General features: G+C 43.5%; 1 long non-coding RNA gene across 1 annotated transcript in view; it reads right to left on the bottom strand.

Annotated features, from left to right (window-relative positions):
• Positions 1-9,008: 9,008 nt before the first annotated feature.
• The window catches only part of LOC144824772 (uncharacterized), a 62,306-nt gene continuing 52,279 nt past the window's right edge, over positions 9,009-19,035 (bottom strand). Inside the window, exon 3 of the long non-coding RNA XR_013609108.1 lies at positions 9,009-9,707. This is a non-coding gene — a long non-coding RNA (uncharacterized LOC144824772). The remainder of the gene's footprint in view (positions 9,708-19,035) is intronic.

Genomic DNA, 19,035 nt, shown 5'->3' with positions numbered 1-19,035 from the left:
GTGTGGCATGGGATTGGGGGAATGCGATGGGGGGATTGCTTCAGTTGCTGGCTACTCTTTGTCTGGAGGGTGGGGGCCCGCCTGACCTGCTAGTGCTTCATCTGGGCGAGAATGACCTTGTCTCTCTATCTGGTTTAACTTTGATTAAGTCTATGCAAATGGATCTGGAAGTACTCAAGGTCGCATGGGAAACCACCATGTTAATCTGGACTGAATTCGTCCCTCGACGTCACTGGACTGGTGCAAGGAGGGATTCTGCGATGGAGAAAGCACGGAAAAAGGTGAACCGTGCTATGAGACTCTTTTGTAAGGATTTATGTATTTATGCGTTGGCACACCCTCATTTGCAGGTTTCGGAATGGCACCTATTTCGTGCGGATGGTGTCCATCTTTCTCCAATGGGTCAATCCTTTTATCTTTTAGAGTTACGTGATTTAATTGCCAAGGTGCTTGATGTTCAATTGTGGTGCTCTCAGCGTTCCTTTTAGCTCTGCGGGTGGGGCAGGAAAACTCTAAAGGTTTTCCTGGGTGGCGGATTTTTTAGTGGGGGTGGGCAGCCTGGAGCGGGTTGGTCCATCCTCAAAAGGCAGTTGTAGGAAAGGAAGCGGTATACATAGAGTTAGGGGCTTCTGGTTTGTTTAGGGTTAACTTGGTGGGGGTTTTATCAGTTTGGTAGGAAGGTTCTGTTAGGCTGAGAGCTGTTTGATTTAATAATTATTTAAATGAATAAACAAGATTGTTTGATGTGTTTACGCCTGTCTTAATAAAGTGGCATTTCTTGCTAACTAAGTAGTTGTGGACAATGACTTTCTTGCGCGAGGGGGGGCCTGGGGAGAGCCGTGCGCGAGCCGGTCTCTCCCCGGGTAGATTCGCGCAGCAGCAGTGGCCACGGCAGGTGGGGCTTGATGAGTGAGTGCCAGGTGGGGTAATTAGGGCCAGGCTGGTTTGCATTGCGCACTGGGAGGCGGGCGGCGAGGTTCGTTTTGTCCCACCCACCCTCCCCCTTTTGTTTTTCTTTGGGTCTTTTTTGTTTTTCCAGTGCCTTCATTCTGGGGGGCTGGTTTTTTTTATTTTTTATTTTTTTTATTTTTGCCACTGTAAAACAGGTTGTTTTCTTTGTAGGCGTATTTTTTTAGTGGGGGTGGGCAGCCTGGAGCGGGTTGGTCCATCCTCAAAAGGCAGTTGTAGGAAAGGAAGGGGTATACATAGAGTTAGGAGCTTCTGTTTTTTTTAGGGTTAACTTGGTGGGGGTTTATCAGTTGGGTAGGAAGGTTCTGTTAGGCTGAGAGCTGTTTGATTTAATAATTAATTAAATGAATAAACAAGATTGTTTAATGTGTTTACGCCTGTCTTAATAAAGTGGCCTTTCTTGCTAACTAAGAAGTTGTGGACAATGACTTTCTTGCGCAAAATATAGTGAACCTATAATTCAATATCATCCTGCCCACCTTTGCTAAACCCCCGGGAAGCTGCATTTACATTAGAATATTCACGCTTAAGGGTTAGGCCCAGGGCAACATTTTCTTTACGCTATACGGTAATTTTGAGTTACTCTTGCTGCAAGAAATTCCCTAATTACATGCCATTCGCTTTAACAATTTAAATTAAATACGCATTGGTATTGCAAATTTACCACAAGCTAACAGAAACAATGTGAACAGCGGAATGCAAGCAGCCTTAGGCTACTGTGCATTTTTGCCCTATTTTTTAGTAGGCAATGACAATGACAATTCTTTATTTGAATGATTAATAAAAATCAATACAAAAGAGAACAATTAGTATAAAAAAGAACAATCAGTATAAAAGGATATTTAAAATTTGGATAAAACAGTGTGTGTTTGGGAAGCATGTGCTACGTGGAAGATTCAATCAGTTAAAAGTCAATTCATACCATGGTTGACCTGTCCATTAGTGCTAGTCGCGCATGGTAGATGAATTTGGCGAAGTTGGCCATGTGCTTCACCGTGTCCAACACATATAATTGGGGAACAGCCTCTTTTACCGTCCGTATACCTAGTTGAAGAAGAATGGGCCTTAGATGATTCTACGGACTGACAGCAGGGCAGGACAGCATAATAGAATGTGAGACAGTGTTTCACGCTTGTAGTGGCAGAGGCGACATTCCATGATCGCTAGGCCAACTTTGACAGAAGGGTACAGCTGTTTTAAGGGGCGCACATGCAATCTTGCAGCCAGAATCCTTTGTAGGGCTTGCCTACCCAACGACTGTTCAAGATGTGGTTTATGGCAGTTTAAAATGTGAGGAGATCTTTGGGACTTGTGGAAGCCTCTGACCGTCAAAGCTTCAATGTCCTGATTTCGTGAGCAAGCTCCTACTTGCTTTTTCATAACTGATTTGATGGTTGTATATTTTATTGTATTGGGGTCCCAGTTCTCTATTGCTAAGTTCAAGCACGCTTTGGCCAAAGTAAGGCTGGCTGACCACGGGTTGCCTGCCTTTGTGAATATTTTATTTATTACCTGCTTCATCGAGTTCTCTGGTGCGATGGTCGTTAGATAATAATATTTCGCCAGGCTTGCTAGATCTCCAAGGATTGCCAAGTGAGATTGAATTCTAAGCGAATTAAAGTGTTCCTTGTGCATGACGGAAGGCAAAATAGTTTTTTATAGGCGGCACAGTTGATCTTTTCAAGATCTTGTCCCAATTTACCTGGGAACGCCTGTGTGGCGTAATTGAGGGAGGGTAATAGTTTTGCTTTCAAAACTCATCAGATGGCCATGGTGGTTGGGCTTTCCAAAGTGGTATTGAGTTTGCAGATGGCGTAAGTTACCATTTTGGCTTTCTGCAGGAGCTTCAGTCGATGGACCTGTGGCCGACCAGTTTCGCTTAGCCAAACTCCAAGGTAGTTATATGATTGTGTGCTAGATAGCGTAAGTGGTCCCAGTCTCCATTTTACTAGATTCTTTTTTGTATAGCGGCCAAAAATCAGTATTTTAGATTTTGTTGGATTTGCAACCAATTTATTTTTGGCGTTGTAATGTGCTAGTGCTGTTAAACCTTTATGAAGACCAACTTTGGTATGGTCCAAAAGGACCAAGTCATCTGCGTACTGGATCAATTGTAGTCTGGTTCCCCCAATCCTAGGAGTCGCCAGGTTTTCTCCCTGCAGTGCCTTGCCCAAGTCGGCTGTATATAAGTTGAAAAAAAGCGGGGCAAGGACACAGCCCTGTTTTAGCCCGTGGTCTGTGCTAATTTTTTCCGTGGCCGATTCACATGAAAGTTTGACTCTTACCCACGTCTGAGTATACAGTGATCTGATGGCTTGCAGGAGTTTCGGACAGATGTTCTAGCCCGCCAATTTGCTCCATAAGATGTTTCGGTCAACGCCATCAAAAGCTGCTGTATAATCCATGAAGCAGGCAAAAAGAGGCTGGTCACCCTGAGCCATAGATTGGTGTATAATGTATGATAGGGCTATGATGTTATCTATGGTTGAGCCTCCCGGGCGGAACCCTGTTTGGTAGAAGGGAAGCAAGTTCTCCTTGGTGACCCAGTGTGCTAATTCCATGAGGAGGGAACTTGCATATGCCTTGCCTTCCACATCCAATAAGGCAATCATTCGATAGTTCTTAGGGTCTGTGCTTACCCCTTTTTTGTAGATTGGATGTAACAGGGATCCCCTCCAGGAGTCTGGGACATCCATCAGGAGTCTGCACTCTGTGTACAGTTGACCCAGGTTCTCGGCCCAAAAGTCGATATCCTCTCTGAAGAGAGAGCCCGGCAGGCCATTTGGGCCGGGGGCCCTGTTGTGGCGTATTTTTTTCAAGATTGCTCTTAAAACCTTTCTTTCAGCAGATGTGGCGTTTAGATGTTCGTCAAGAGGCGGTCTTTTGCTTGTGTTCATCTCTGAGTCGTTAGTATAGAGAGTTTTTACATGGGCTACCCAAGTACTTACGTCTAGTGGGTTCTCTCTATTACACGACCCATGAGTGAGCTTGTTTATGTATTGCCAGAATGCTTGGGTCTTGCTAGGGGCAAGCAGCTCAAAGATTCTCAACCATTTTCACTCGGTTGCTTCGCGTTTCACCTGCCAAACAACTTTTGCATGGGCCTTGGTCACCTCCTTTAAGTCATTTTTTGCAATTAATGATCTAGTTGCCCGATAGGCTCTGCGTTTGGAGTTAAGTCCTTTTGAGGAATTCTTTATTGCTGGTTGGAATCCCAGTTTGTATGTGGAGTTATCATAAGCTCTTTGCTTGTTATTCCCTCGGAGTTGGTGGGCTAAATCATAGGCGAGATCGCCCCATTTTCCAATTCTACCCTGGTCGTTACAGCCGGTCTGCCAACCTTTCCAGGTCGATTTCCATTCTGTAAACTTATGGGTCGGAAGCGGTCCCCATTTAATTCTTCGAAGGAGTCTGTGTTGTTCATTTCCATTTGTGGTTCCATTATGGTGAAGGGTGTGTCTGGATTTCACATTCAAGCACAGCTCTAATATAAGAGCGGCATGGTCGCTGTCAGTCCGAGGATGAACGTTATAACTTGACATATGTTTTTGTAATCGTTCGCTTAATAAAATGTAATCGATTGTTGTCTGGTTATTGAAAGTAGGAGGTATCAATGCTGTTGGGTTATTTTTTATTGTAATATAGTGTGTTGTTGCCAACTTATAGGCTCGCAATAGGGCATTGAATCTTCTAGTGCTCCCGTTGTGATGGTTTTCGTCAATTGTGTGCCCTACGTCATGCAAATTGAAGTCGCCCAAAATAATTGAGTCCATACCTGCATCACGTATCAATAGGGCTTCGATCTCGTTTAATGAGCCGGTCAGTTTGTCATTTGAGTTTGGCCCATGACGATTATAGTAGATGTTGATGAGGAGGATTGAGATCGGGCCATTAGTCGTCATGAGGCCTTTCAAAATTTCGGCCAGAAACATGTCTGAGGTGTTTTGTATTGTTACGAAGTTTAATATAATGCGTGTTTAATATAAATTGAAATGCCACCTGATGGTCTCCCAAAGATGTTAACCTTTTTTGCAGGTTTGAAGTATTCGGCATAGTTCCATAATGGTGTAGAGGAGGTGGCCCATGTTTCCTGTACACAGATTATGTCTGCTTCAACCATGAGTGTTACTGCACCTGGGCTTTGCAAGGCTTTATAAATCCCTGCGACATTCCAAGACACTATGTTGATGATTGGATTGTGTGTGGGATTGTTATAGAGAGTATGGCTAATGTTGGGATTTGCTGGTGCTAAGTAGTTACCCAACTCTTGATTGGTGTTGATAATGCATGAAACAGGCTTGTTTTGCCTGTTATTACCCAGAATATTTTTTGTTGTTAGCAGAAGATTATTCGGTGAATCGCCAGTGTTACTATTGGGGAGCAGAATTCAAGGTCTGGGCCAGCCAAGACCAATCTTTGCTACCCTGCCCCATAATTGAGCAGGATCGATTATCTCCTTCTGTGTGTTTGGAGATTTGAATTAGGTTGCTGCTCAACTGTATTGCTTTGGGTGCCACCCAATGAACCATGTAAAATGGATCTGGTGGCGGAAGGGATTGGATGTGTAGGGTGCTTGATTTTCCGACCCTTCAGGTCTTCGTCTCCCTGTTGACAATTTTTTTCTTTCAAAATCTCCGGATATTTCATCGGTGGTGGGGGTTTGATTTTATTCCCCAAATATCCAGTTGTATTTTATATCCCTTCAGTGCATTCGCCATGTTGGAGTTGGCAAAGGTTATCTCTGTTGTTTTGTTTTGTTCGCTAGGCCCTGGACCAGAAAAGGCCACCCTCTCAATGTCTGTTGATTTTATGTTCTCTAGACCAGAAATGCTTTTGCAGAGTTTCAGGAGATTCCCTCTGTTGAGGATGTCCCAACGCCCTTGCGAGATGTATTCTGAGTATAGCAATAATTTTTGATTTTCAAGGTCTGGGTCTAGCGACTGAGCGGGATTTGGTGTGTTAGAAGGAGCCATCGAAGTTACAAGAGGCACACTTAGGTTCTGGGTGAGGTTGTCCCCTAGGACCTGTCCTTCCTCGATCCTATTTGTTTTTATAGTGTGAGTGTGCAAGTAAAACCTAGAGGTGATGGTATAGTCCTCCTGAGGTTGGTCGTTTTTGTTACTTGCTTGGGTAGTGATTTGTTCCCATTAAGCGTTCGATGTGAGTTCCGATTGAAAGCCCTTATGGGCTTTTATATCTATTGTGTCAATTTTGTGCCTGTTATCATTGCCGAGATCGTGGACCTGTTTGCCCTGTGCATAATTCGAGATGCCACTTGACACGGGAGATCTTTCAGTTGAAACTTTAGGCAAGTTTTTGCTTGAAGCACATGGTAGGTTCTTGGGAGCCATTGCCGTGGTAGATATTTCATGTGTTTTTGTTTGTGTGTCTCTATTTTGGTCTATACAAGTCAAACCCGACCCTTCTGACCCTCACTACTGATGACTTTGTTGTCCTTGTTCGCTGGCGAAAACCAGTGCTCGATTTTACCTTTTGCGTAGCTTTTATCTTTTTTCACTTTTTTTTTCTTTTCTTATTTTTCCTTGATAAGGATAGCCACACTAAGGGAGATGGATTTGAGTCGTCCAGTTTGTCAAGACTATTTTTTAGTAGGATATGCATCTTTACATCCAGAAATACATTTCATGCTAAAACATAGCACCGATACCAGTTTTGCAGTTCATATGACTATGCATAATTTCACATAATTTTTCAAAATTTTGGATAATCATGCAAAAGCAAATTATGCAACTTTTGTACATACTTGGACTGCCAATCATTACAGTGTTAATTGCTTGAATGCAATCTATTTAGGGGTGGGTAAAACTCACTGAGTTTGCCTGGCTGAGGGTGGTACTATTTGTGGTGAGGAGCTCCGGCCATTATCTCCTGGTTTGGGATCGCCTTTACTGGCTTAAATCCCCCTGAAATCCCCCCCTCCTTGGACCTTTTCTACGTGCCTGGGTTCATGCATGTCTACGTTCCTCGCCCCTCTGGTCTCCCGCTTTTGTACTCTTAAACTTCTGAGGAATCGTGGTTGATGTTCCTGGCCGCAGAGTGCGAGCAACATGGCCGATGTCCGGTGGAGCTGCACCGACAGCTATAGAGGAGATCGGCTCCGGTTCACCGCCTCTGCCATCACCTACCCAGCGGGACATCGGGCTCAGTTCTCCTCACCACTCCGCTGGTTTTCTCCTTTCTTCCTTTGCCGTTTTTGGTGAACATCAAGGATCTGCTAGCTTCTGGCCCTCTGCATCCCTGTCGATGCCTGCCTCGCTGCCCTGGTGGCCCCTCCGAATACCAGAAGCCCCTATTGCTGCATTTTTCTGACATCTTGAGGTGCCTCACTGGCTGAAGATGGTACGTGGGGGTCCTGCTTCCCAGTCGGAACTTCCTCGAGAGCCCCGTGACGCTGAAGCCCTTTCTCCTTTTTATCCCGAGCCTGTTTTCCCTTTTTTTGTGCTTTCGCACCCTCCTGACCCACCAGCTTCATTTCCCCTTCCGGAGCTGTTGCCTGTGCTGACTTTTTCCCTAACAATCAAAGGCTTGCGAGGGATTGACAACATCCAGTCTTTCCTCCTTCCAGGTCCGGTGTCTTGCCCTCTCCATTCAGCCCTGCCCCTGGGGTAGGTGTTCTTTTCGATTTCTGGATAGATTTGTTTACCCATAGTCCCGGCATTTTGTTGTGAGGTAGCTGGAGTCCATGACCTGCTCCCTCCATCTTGCGATTACGATTGATTTACAGATTTATCCTCGCCGCTGGTCAGCACCTTTTTACCGCCATATGGACCTTTGCCCCCGGTATAACCCCCCATTTTCTGTGCATCTCCCACCCTGCTCTCATTGTATCCTCTCGGTGAGGCACCCTTTTTCGCCCCCACCCTCAGCCCCCTGAATCTCCTGTTAACTCTCATGGTGCCCTTACAACCCAGCTCGCTCTGTGGTCTTCTATGGTACCGTTCCATCGCAATGTGTTGACCCGACGCTACGAGGGAGCCCGGCTTTGACGTGTGGGTTCACAGATTCACCACCGGTTTGCTTAACTCTGACTTTTTTTGGTGTCCCTGGCCTGTACCTTACTCCATGGCCTTTCTGATGAGACTTAATCTGTGTTCTAACCCCTTTTCTTTTTCCCCCTTCTTCCCTAGGCACTCCATTGGTCTGTTTTTTTGGATCTTAATGCCCTAGTCAACTGTTAACTGTAGTAACGTTGTAACACTGTACATCCTCTCGTATTTGCACCCCTTTATTTTACTTAGATTCCCTATTTACACCATTGTTCTGTTTTTTGTTGTTATTATTCTAATTGCACAAGTAACTGATATAGCTGTAACTGATGTAACGCTGAAACTGTAAATGAAACTGTTTAATTCTCATGTAAATCGCTCTGATACCTCCGGGTCTAGCCGGCACTATATAAAACTCTTCAAATAAACAAATAAATAAATAAAAGAAATCTGTAGAATTCTGTGGTGTTACATAAAAACTCAGTGGGATTCCACAGAGTTCCGCCATCGGGCAGAAAATATGCATGTCACGCAGCTCATGCTGCAATTTAGGGGCAGTAGCATAAGCAGCTTAGAAAATTTGTGAGAACGGCACAATGCAGTGCGCAAGTGATGCAGCGCTACTCCGGAAATAAATTCTAAAACCATGTCATCTTTCCCTGAAGTACAAAATCATACATCTACTCGTCAGTGGGGCCCATAACACCGCGAGTCACTCACAATACACTTCCATCCTCCTTCATGGATCGGTGAGATTCAAAGGAGAGCTGCTGTATCATAGTGGGGTGTCTAAACTAAAACCGGATATTTATACTATTTACACCTGCAGTTTAAATGAGTTTACCATGGTATTCATTAACAAAACATTTATTTAGACACGCCACCATTATGGTAGACGAATCTGCTAGTAAAAAATTAGGCGTAGGAAAATACAAGACCAGCTTAATTCTCCATTTATCTAATTTTTATTAAATCAAAGTTTAGCATGTCTAAAAATGTATTCTCTTTATTTATTTCTTTATTCAAAACGACATTTAAGGAATAAGAAATTTATTTCAAACAGTTAATTTCATTTATTTCAGAAATTCAGAAATATACATTTTATTTTAATTTCAGAAATGCAAGCATTAGCAAAAGACAGATAGTTCCCAAAGTTCATTTTTTCTCCTAACTTCCCTGACTTATAACCTCACCTTAAGTTCAGACCTCATTCAGAAGAAATAGAAAATTATTCAAAGTCTTACATCTCAGGAAAAATCAGCATTCCGACAGCATCTCTGGAGGAAATTGAAGAGGAGTTTTTTCTTGAGTAAAATCAGCACTTTTTATACCTTTTGTCACTAACTTTATCTATCTACAAAAGTAACTATCAGCATAAACTCGAGTTCTGATTGGACAATTTAGGGGTGGATGAGCATAAACTCATCTTTTTAATATTCGCCTTCCATTGTGTTAGCAAAAATTTAATGGGTCCTTTGTTTAAGAAAATGTCCGGCCTAGTCACGTTCTCAAATTGCTATATCCAAACATGTTTCCACGTTATACAATAGTGACATCCACAGTTGTTGGCAGTCATCTGTATTCTCGGGACATGGTGGCCTTGAACCTCGCTGTTCAGGCACAGTCAGCTCGCATTCATTCTCGGCTTTATTCGCGCATGCGTATTTCGCTTATGGCCACAGTAATCGAGTGACTCCATTTTCTGATAGGCCTCACGAGTCAAAATGGGAACTATCATAGAAACAAACACAAATAAATGTTAAATATGGAACTATAGCCCTTCTGTTTACCTCCCCCCATACTAAGGTTTCCCTGTTAATTATTACCTAGCAAATAAGCGACATTTATGCAATATATACTCACTTATCCTTTGATTTCTGCCCCAAATACATGTACGAAAAGCACATTTATGCTGCTTTTACTTATTTTGAAGCTTTGCATTAGTTCAAGACACGACAAAATCACATGATTAGTTAATTATAATCGCAACATAAGCAAAATTAGTTTCCCACGTGTTGGTTAATTTCACACATCACTCAATTAGTTCAAGTTATGGTTATGGAAGTACGATTTCACAAGGGGTATACAAAATTTTGTTTTTCCACCTTGCTCCTTCACAATTGCGAGCAGCTATTTGAGTTTACTTTGCTGGTGCTCGAGTAGGGGACGCCAAATCTCGCTCATGCTTATATTTCTGGAGCCTCACAGGTAAAAAATTCCACCATGTGACGATTTGAGGAATTTGTCCAGAAGTCTGCATTATAAGAGTAATGTGGCATCACCAAATTCCACGGTTTCAGTGGGTAGAATTTACCTTTCGGCCCACCCCTTTTTTTTTTAAGTCACTTGCTTTGGCGAGTTGGTATATTATAAAAATGTAAAGCAAAGTCAGTTCCTATTCAATGATAGATGTAAGCATTTGACCTCTTAGTGAGATAATTAATTGCCTCATTGCATCAAAAGATTACGTTGATCCTACACCAATGAGAATAGTTGGGACCATCTGCCAGGGAAGCTGGGTCTCTTGTCGTGCACTGGTTTCAAGAAAACATGTACCCACTTAGTGAGCCTGATGGTGCTGTAGGTAGTGTACATGGCCTGAGACTGATCGGTGAGAGAGGCCTGACAGGCTAAGGTACTGATTGAGTTTTTCTGTGCCCTCTTGAGGTGTGAATGATTAGGTGAATTCAGTCACTTGGAGAGTGTCAGGCACATGGTGACTGTGGAATGTGCCAGGGGAGTCACCTTTCATCCATGGGGTCTGGTTCAGTTTTTTCATCCTGAATGGGGGATTTTGTAAAGGTGTTTGAAGGGTTCAAAACTGGTGGCTGGCACTGACAGGACAAATTGGCCAGAACTCTGAGGAACATGACCCGGCTCTTTAAGGCAATTACTTTAAAATTGAAAACATGTACAATATGTTACAATTTTCTGTATAAATAAATCTCTCCCCTACTTTTTATACCTTTAGGGTAGAGTGTCACACGTTTATCTGCCTATTAATAAAAGGCCTCAAACCCAATTGTGACAGTCTATCTAAATGCAAAAAAAGAAAAGAAAAGGAAGATGATCGCCGATGATGATAAAAATTGGCTTATCTGGTATCCCGATGGTGGTTCGCCCATGAGGGGTCATCTTGCCTACACACATTTTTCACAGTTTGAGTGTTGTGAACTGAATGTATTGAGAATTCATATATACGTCAGTCACCCTTCTTTTCTTTACTTTTTTTGCCTTAAAGAACCGGGTCATGTTGTTTTGATGACTATATGAGTGGAGGGCGACCCTGGTGTTCTGTTTTCCCTCTATGCTCCTTGTTGATTATACAGAACTCTGAGGACACAAGGGATAGAGAGATCAGCACCAGACTTGCCTAAAGCCACATTGGCATAGCTTGTCCAAAGCCAAACTGGCATATTCTTTGAGCCACCATTTTCCACCTCACCCTACAACAATGTCTAGTTCTGGAAGCAATGAAACATGATGAATAAAACAAGAATCCATTGACAGTATTGCACAGCAGTAGGTAAATGAGGCAGGTCTGGTGACAGCCTCATAATGGCTAACGGGGATGAAAGGTCTATAATCAGATTCCAGAAGCTTAGACAGGAAGTGACTATTCACAAGTGAGCCCACAGCCTTCCTTGAGTCTATTCTTGCCTGTTCCACTATTGTCTTAGTACTTGTGGATAAAGGAAGGATGAACCATTACACTTGCTCAATGATCCTATTATGGTTTAATCCAGCGCAACACCAATAATTGATCAGGGATCAATACTCAATAACATTATACCACCATGGCCCATACACATTCACCCAGAATCCCTGATGTGCTGGCGGTCAATTTATATGCACATTCAATTCTTTTCCTTATACAATCTTTTGAGACATCTCTGAAAACATTACTAACTTATACATCAACTCTCCTTCCACTTGATCGATGGACCAATTAGTTGAATAGTTCATGGCAATGATAATACTATCTAACTAACTATATCGTCAGCTAAATAATCACAGATTCTTGGTAAGTTAAAAATGAATTTTATCGCACATATAAGGCTCATGCTCACCTGCATAATGTCACAAAAGACAAACACTGAATCTCACGAAAGGAGAAATTACATATGCAAACTTAAATGAATACAAACTCCTTCAATCAAAATATTTACTTTATGCAATGAAGGGGTGGAACACTAAGAGACAAAAGTTTCAGCAAAATCATATGCGAAATATAATACACCTAACGGAGGGAATAGATGAAGAGACAATAGTTTCATCTAAATACTACATAGCAATATATCGTTGACAAAGTGGGTAGGTGAAGAGACAAAAGTTTCAGACAGAAAATACATCTATAAGTAAACAAATTTGAGAGCAAGTTAGACTAAATGCGAACCTATCGGTCTGTAGGAAAACCACCCCCTCGGCCTAGGTAGATGGTGGGGATTCCCCGAAATAGTAACGGGGAAACAAAGGACATAAGGACAGGAACAGGACAGGTCAGCTAGGCCTCTCTGCGAACCGACGGACAGCAACGCATCTCCCCTCTTCTCCTCTGCCAGCCTAAGCCTTAACCACACCCCTAAAGGCACCCAATTATATCCTAAAATTGACATGTCCATCCCACAACTTTTGCAAACTTTCATCAAACTCACAAAGGGATTGGTCGGCTTGGTAGGTGGCGTTGTCACACCCCTGTGACCTCATCTCTAATTCAACAAATTTTTGTTCTATAATAGTTCTCAGGGTTTGGGTCTTAGTTCATTCTCAGGTTTACTTCATATGATACCAATTTTAATATTCTCTATTCATTATTCAACATCTTTCGCAGAATGAATCTCCAGGCTCACGACTGGGTACATCACTTGGCAGTCGCTTGATACTCTGGCCATCAACCTTCTCATGTCATCTGCGGTGCACAGCACACCTGTCTTGCTTCTAACAGAGCCGACTCACTCCTCGAATTACCCCCTCCCACTTTGGCCAACTTTAGGAAGATGGCGGTTTCATCTGGCACACGAAAGTAAATAAAAATTAACATTTATAAATTATATGATAATGCAACCCTCACTGTTTACCACCCACCTTGCACTATTCCCCATTAATTTTACCTAGCTTAAGCTTTGTGAAAACAGCAGCATTAATTGTTATTTCAAAGCAGGATGCAACATGCAATCACTGATGCACATCCAGCCTAGTCATGCAACTTTTCTTGTTTCTTCCAAAACACAAGCGTTATTACTGTTTAACTATTTCGTGTATTATTTCATGTTAGTTCATGCATGCACAAAGCAATTTTCCCATGTGTTTATTTTGGGTGTACATTAGTTTTACTATAACTACTCACTGTTAGTACGTATTATGGGGGGTATTAATCCGAGCAGGTTTCTTTTTTGTGAAACCCTGCTCCATCAGGTTCAAATCTGTTTTGTTATTATTCTAGTATTAAATGATACAAACATTAATTATGCAGTATGGGCCCAACTCAGGAGGTTCCTCCACACAAAAGAGTCACATGACTAAAATACACATAGACAACCCAAAACTTTGCAGCAAATATCCCCCTCCCTTTTCTACCCATCCACAGTACTTACTCCGGAATAATGTGTTTAAGAATTATTAGACCAGTATATGTCTCACGCCCTATCACCTTCCTGCCTCTTCCGTGCCTCGTCACTTGGGGCAGTCAATCGCAAAGGGCGTAGGTACTTAGAGCATGTACAATTGTCAATTTCTGTAGAGAGTAAAATGATGTATTGTTCCCACAACTCTCGATAGGTTGCTTGGTTATGTGTCATCATGAGAGGCAGTCATTGCATACCCAGTGTGAAATTTAGTGAGTGACATGCAACATAAAACTCCCACCCACACAAGAGCAACCCCATTGCTATTCACAAACTGCACATCAAAAGTTACTGGGCCAAAAAGGTCCAAAATCAGTTGTGAATGTACTCCAGCTCAGCCTTGAAGCAATTATGTGACCTCAGAACACACTCCCATAGAAAATTATGGAGGCAAGGACTTAAAGTAATACCCTATAGGAAATAATAATAAAATTGTTTGAACTGTGAGCAAGGCAAGGGATCCTGTCGAAAAACATTACAGCAAGAAAGTGAATAAATTAAATGCCAAAATCTTAACTGAGTCTGCAGTGTCGGTGTCCGGTTTTTGAAGGAGAACTGGTGAATGTTTCGGATATATATATATGAAAAAGCCCTGTGAGATTGAAACGCGTTGATGGAGTAGTACAGTTTTGTAATTAAAAGATTGGAATCACGAAATACCTGAGTGCGACATACTTTGTTTGTTGAAAAATTACCTTCGGTTTTGGAGTCAAGCACCTCATAAGCACCCGCATTGAGGACGCCTGGCATTCACACTGATTGTATGCAAAATTATGGAAGGAATTAGCACATTTCTCCAGTTATGTGATGTCAAAAATATGAAACATGTCCCTTTCCTCTGGTATCTTCCCTGTCCTATGGAAAAACGCCACTCTCCTTCCACTCAAGAAGAAACCCAATATTGACTTAGGGGAACTGAGCAATTATAGGCCCATTTACCTTTTACCATCTCCTGCAAAAATGCTGGTAAAGGTAGTGCAGAGCCAATTGGCCAACTACATCGTGCACGACACTCAATCTGCCTTAAGTGCTGGTTTAGTACAGAGACAGCGCTATTAGAGGTGGCAAACTTGGTGAGATTGGCGCTAGATTCAGGGGCACCAGTGATGCTGGTGCTCCTGGATCTATCAGCAGCATTTGATATGGTAGACCACTCAATATTGGCTCCACGTCCTTTGGACATTGGGGTTGAGGTTACTGCCTTGGACAGGCTGAAGTCATTTCTTCTTGAGCACACTCAAAGGGTGGCTCTACAACCATATCAATCTGACCGTAAACACCTATGGTGTGGGGTACCACAGGGTTAAGCCTTAAGCCCATTGCTGTTCAATATATTTTTGGCCCCTTTATTTACTCTTATAGCCAACTGGGGCGTGAAAGGGATTTCCCACGCTGACGACACCCAGTTGGTTATACCCTTTAAGGATCAGTCAGAAGATTCTTTCAGGAGCTTTAAGGGTTATTTGAGAGACGTTGTTCACTGGATGAATAACGCTGAATGCCGATAAAACGGAAGTGATGTTCTTTGGCAAAGACCAGCCCCTGCTGCAGATCTCTGGTGGCCGGAGGAAATGGGCCCCCCACTCGTCCCGGCCGGCAGCGCTAAAAATTTGGGAGTAAAATGGCAGAATGATCTCTCCTTTTTGGCCCAAATTCAGCAGATGACAGCTGCCTGTTTCAGCAGTTTGAGAAACCTGGGAAAATTCATACACCTACTGCCAGAGAACTGTTGTCAGGTAGTAGTCCAAGCCACAGTTACTTCTCGCCTTGACTATGCAGCCTCTATTTGGGTCTTCCGGCTTAACTGTTTAAAAAACTTCAAATGGTTCAAAATGCAGCTGCGATATTAATCAGACGAGTCCCTTTTCGGCAGCATATCTCTCCAAACATCAAAGAACTCCATCAGTTACCGGTATCCACTGCATTAAATTTACAGCCTTAACACTAGCTTTTCGGGCAGTACATGGAACATGCCCCAGTTACCTGAAGCGGAGATTAGGTGCATATAAGCAGAATCGGTCACTGAGGTCGAACTCTCAGAATCTGCTTTGCACACCCTGAGTTAAGAAAGCGATGCTAGGTCGCAGATCCTTCATGTACGGGGCATCCATGATATGGAATTCCCTCCCCAATGCCCTGTGCATTGGGCAGGGAATATATATATATATATATTACCTACTGGCGGTCGCCAGTAGGTATATATAGTTAGGATTTTTTCTCTATGGGATTTTTGAAAATTCTATGTCTAATAACTTTGGCGTTTGTGGACGGAATTGGCTGAAATTTTCAGGAAAATGGCACATTTTGTTTCTGAGCAGCCCTTGAAAATTTGGGGGGGGTTTGTCAAGGGGGGGCCGAGAAAAAAGGGGGGTCCCAAAACGTGTTTTTAACATTGAGTTTTCCATAGGGCGGTTGGCCTCACTTTTAGCCCGAACGGCTGAATGGATTTGCACAAAACTTGGCAAAATTGTAGGGACTGGTAGCCCGATGTGCCTTTGCTAGGTCTCAATATATGTGCTCCAGTGGATTTTGAGAAATTAACGTTCAAAAAAAGATATATATCTGTAACAGCGGACCGGGCAGCGCTCCGGTTCGCGGACTTTTCGCGGTACGGAGCTTTGTGAAGCGAAGCTGATTGGTTCTCCGGCGTCTGTGAACATTCCAAACAGTCCGTAGCGGCCGCCATCTTGTCTCTCGGTAGGATCGGGAGACAAGAGGAGGCCAAAGCGAAGGGGCAAATGACCATAAGGGGGCATAGTAGATCCTCGCTGACCCCCTAGGTTTGATGTGGAGGTTTTAAAAGGGTCCCGCGGGGCAAAAAAAAAAAATAATAATAATAATCGAACGGCTGAATGGATTTGCACAAAACTTGGTAAAATATTAGGGACTGGTAGCCCGATGTGCCTTTACTAGGTCTCAATATATGTGCTCCAGTGGATTTTGAGAAATTAACGTTAAAAAAAAGATATATATCTGTAACAGCGCTCCGCTTCGCGTAACGGAGGTTTGCGAAGCTGATTGGTTCTCCGGCGTCTGTAAACATTGCAAACAGTCCGTAGCGGCCGCCATCTTGTCTCTCGGTAGGATCGAGAGACAAGAGGAGGCCAAAGCGAAGGGGCAAATGACCATAAGGGGGCATAGTAGATCCTCCTTGACCTCTTAGGTTTGATGTGGAGGTTTTAAAAGGGCCCCGCGGGGCAAAAAAAAAAATAATAATAATAATCGAACGGCTGAATGGATTTGCACGAAACTTGGCAAAATTGTAGGGACTGGTAGCTCGATGTGCCTTTGCTAGGTCTCAATATATGTGCTTCAGTGGATTTTGAGAAATTAACGTTCAAAAACAAGATATATATCTGTAACAGCGCTCCGCTTCGCGGAGATAAAATTATATCTGTATTACCTAGCTGTTGCTAACACCAGTTAGCGACGGCTAGTAGGAGATAGCGACCATCTTGGGCCCCACTTTGCATGTGAGTGATATTTATCACTAATGACATGCAAAGTGGGCATGCCAAGATGTTAGCGACTGGAAACAGTCGCTAAAATCGCTATCTCCTATTATCAACTTTTGGAAATATTCGCGATAAGCGCGAATATCTCCAAAAGCTAGCACCTGCCCTGAGCAGTTCTCAGCCATGTTATCCAATGGGAGGTGGATAACATGGCTAAGAGTATTAGCTCGGTAATGCATGAATATCGCTGAGTTTTCAGCGATATTAATGCATTGCGGTTGTTTTTTATCGTATTTGCGATAAACCTTGATAATAGCAAGGTTTATCTGCGATAATTTCTGACGATGCTTAGCGGTAAAAAAATCGTTGCTAAGCATCGTTAGGGATAAATATCGCTTAACTTTGGTAATATGCCCCAACGTCTGTTAACGTTCGATTCGAAGGAAATCAGGAAGTGTTGAAAAACATTGTCTGCGCCATCTTGTCTTTTTTCAAATGCCACACTTTTGTCGTGCACGGCAGCCATTTTAGATGCCTTGACCAGACCCACTCTGTGCACGCTGTCGATCCTTAGCATGGCTCCCCACCCTCACAAGCATCTCCCCCAGGCAGTGGTCACCCCCGCTCTCTGTCTTATGCATGGGTAATAAACCTCCCCCCATCTGCGCTGCTCTTCCCTGAGAATCACACCCTGTGCCCGCCCGACACCTCCCTTTCGCCCTATTCACTACCGCACCCTCTGACACTCCTTTTCCTCTGTGTCCGATTGTCCAGGCCGGTCCTAGGGTATCAGCTAGCCCTGCAGATGTAGTTTATGGCCCCAGCTGTAAAGAATCACCCCTCTTCAAAGGAGTTATAGTAGATCAAGGCCCACACTCGATGAGATCCGTCACAGCAGACGCGTTCCTATTATCTGAAAACCATCCTGTATTGTGATTGGGGAGGGGACCGAGCCTGAAGCGGAACATTCCAGGGATGACTCTTTGTACGTCAAAGTTTTTACAATTATGTGTCACATAAAAAATATATAGCACTCCGACAAAGTAGTAAGATTATAAAACTTTAATAACTTATAAATATATACAAGAAAACAAAAACAGTAATAACATATAAACATTTTTAGGGAAAAACAACGAAGTAGCGGTCGGCTGTGCGAATAGTCCCAACGCAGCACAACGTCCAGATTTCCGGCGTGGGGCATCGCGGGGGGTGGGTCATCAGTAGCAAACTGTTGTGCGAATAGTTCCAAGGCAGCAGAACGATGGCACCAAGGTGATGTCCAGTAAGTTGCCGCACTGGTTTTGGTATCCTACAATGCTGCTCCGAATAACGCCGTGGGGCGCCCCGGGGGAGGCGGCGTGAATGGGCCTCTCCAGGTGGAGTGTCATCTGTTGTAGTGGGGCGCCCCTTTACCGTTTCAGTTGCCATTCCGTCCGTTTTTGGTCCACTGTGTCAAAAGCCGCAATTCAGCTGAGTTGCGCCCACTCTTGCGGTGCAGCGATAGGCGGCTGTCACAGGACTCTCAAAATGGCGGCAGGCGGTTTCCTTTTTGGGCCTGGTCCACTGAAATGGCCCTGGGACACATTGGAAATCGGACGCTTGTCTGCTAGGTCTTGGACCCCATTCTCGAAAGCGTCCCCTCCGCCTTGAGGATTCATCAAAAGTTTTGGGGGCCCCCCGACTCCTGTAGGCTTCTGGTGGGGAGCGGTTGCCATGATTGCGCGCGGAATGACCACGACGGAGCTACGAGATGGTGGTGCTCTCATGCTGACGCCAGCTTCAGTCTGAAACATCCAGAAACAAGGTGGGACTTTCATCGTTTGGGAAAAAAAAAAGTTTTCATCCAATGAAAAGTGTTGTTTTTAGGTCATATGATCAAGCCTTCCATCATTAGGAAACCAAAAGTAAAATGAACCAATGAAAAGTTTTATAAACAAGTCACATGACCTGTTATGCGGCATAGGGTATAAAATGCGGAGA

Source organism: Lissotriton helveticus, chromosome 3_1 (assembly GCF_964261635.1).
Source record: "Lissotriton helveticus chromosome 3_1, aLisHel1.1, whole genome shotgun sequence".
Classification (NCBI taxonomy): Eukaryota; Metazoa; Chordata; class Amphibia; order Caudata; family Salamandridae; genus Lissotriton; species Lissotriton helveticus.
The sequence above is the reverse complement of the archived record's forward strand: the minus strand, read 5'-3'. Positions and strand labels throughout refer to the sequence as shown.